Source organism: Haemaphysalis longicornis, unplaced genomic scaffold (assembly GCF_048455015.1).
Source record: "Haemaphysalis longicornis isolate Haplotype H1 unplaced genomic scaffold, Haemaphysalis longicornis Haplotype H1 scaffold_6, whole genome shotgun sequence".
Lineage (NCBI taxonomy): Eukaryota > Metazoa > Arthropoda > Arachnida > Ixodida > Ixodidae > Haemaphysalis > Haemaphysalis longicornis.
This window is the reverse complement of record NW_027526407.1, coordinates 58889459-58891251: the sequence shown is the minus strand read 5'-3', so window position 1 is coordinate 58891251 and position 1793 is coordinate 58889459. Positions and strand designations below refer to the sequence as shown.

Genomic DNA, 1793 nt, shown 5'->3' with positions numbered 1-1793 from the left:
TCTGGGCGGGGGACGGGAAAATAAAAAAGAAGCGGGCGCGGAAGCGTCGTGATCACTTCAGTGGCCGGAAGAGCTAGCGATTGACGAAACACATGCGTGGAAGAATTCCATCAGTAAAAAGTTGTCCGCACCATACAGTTGGACCCGAAAGATGGACATCACGGAATTCTCACACCAAAAAGGTTTTGTACCACGTTTCTAAAAGCTGTTAACCTTGAAACAAGCGCCTCGAGCACATGGCGAATGTAGGAAATTCAGCTCATTACAGCGCACCCAGATGGGAAGATCATGCATCAGTACAGACTACGCAACGCTTAGGTATTTTATGTTGAGATTTTAGAAATGACAGCAACCGTTTTGTCAGGCAAGCAGGCGTCGTGAACAAAGACCTCGTGGCTGGTTCCTCGAGTACGTTCGTCTGGCTAACGCTGGCGACAAGAGAAATCGAAGTTCGTCACCAAAGCCTTCTGGCAGTAGTTTAGCGGGATGCAAAGATGCAAAGCCGGAAAATAACCGCAGATCGGGGCACAGCTTTGCGAATTTCAGACGTTAGGCTTAAGCAGGCGGTCGACACGGTACACGCCACGCGGTTATTTAAACGCAGTATCAGGACAACCAACCACTCACCTCAAGTTGCTGCTTCAAGCGCAGGCAGCTCGAGTCTCACGTTAAAAGAAATTACCCCTTCCTCAACTCGTGAACCGTGCTTAGAGCACGCGCTCGCGAAGGTCACCTTTCTGCTGATCAGCTACGGGCGCCCGCCTGCGCAAGGCCAACGGACAAAACTGATTGCATTGCACGGGTCCTTCGGACTTGTTGCCACGGGAGAAGGGGGCAAAATACTCTCTACCCCCTCCTTAACATAGAGATAATATAATATAAGTCGTTTATATCCTACAAAAAAATGATAAAAATAGCCGCAAATTATAATAATTAAAATTTGTTATGCTTAAAACTTCATTTTTTTAGATTTTATTAAAAAATTTTGTTGAGTTTGACAATTAGTTGTGGCAGCACTTAACACACCTAAGCAGTGCAGTTTATTACCTCACTTATCCACTAAAAAAGGCATTATTTGTTAAGTTGGGAAAATAAGTAATCAATTTTTATAAACTATAAAATAAAACAAATTTTCTACGTTATAACTAAAAATTGAAAAGCTTTTGTTTTAAAATAAAGGACGTAGTAAACTTGAAAATGCTGCGTTTGAGGCTATATTGAACAGCGTTATAAAGCGCTACCTGTTGAAAACTCGTCTGCTCAAAAAAGTAACTTTGAAAAACGTCAATCCTATGACTATGGTAATAATAATTGTTCCTGACAAAATTAATAAAGATTGGTAATAAAGAAAGGTTTAGCCAAGTACTTCTTCAAGTTCTTTTGAAGGGGTTCGAGGTTACAATGGATATGGCGTGTGCTCGGTCTGCTGCGAAGGCGAGGGGAGTCATGGGACCCTTTTCGCCCCGCATCTGCGAATCAGCCACACCATTCCGAGATCGCCATTTTGTGCGCTACAGCAGCCGTCGGCCGAGATTCCATGGCCCCTTCGGCAACGGCCCTGCTCGCAGGCAGCAAGTAAGGCCCTCCCGGCGCTCGGGCCCCGAAACGGCCCCGGCGAAACTGAACGCGGCTGTCGGCCGAAGCGTGTTTCGATTTCGCTTCGGGCTTATGCCGCGCGGTCGGACCCGACGCGACGTCTCTTTTTCCCGTCGATTGCTCCAGAGCTCTGCGCGCGTTCCGGGTTGGCGATGCTCGCGTAGGTTCGGCTCGCTCTAGGCCTAGAGGCTGCGTCG

At 47.0% G+C, this 1793-nt stretch overlaps 1 protein-coding gene across 1 annotated transcript in view; it reads left to right on the top strand.

Moving 5' to 3' along the window:
• Positions 1–1417: 1417 nt before the first annotated feature.
• Positions 1418–1793, top strand: part of Ino80 (chromatin-remodeling ATPase INO80) — an 83459-nt gene continuing 83083 nt past the window's right edge. Inside the window, exon 1 of the mRNA XM_077674456.1 lies at positions 1418–1575. The gene's annotated coding sequence lies outside the window, so the exon portion shown is untranslated. The remainder of the gene's footprint in view (positions 1576–1793) is intronic.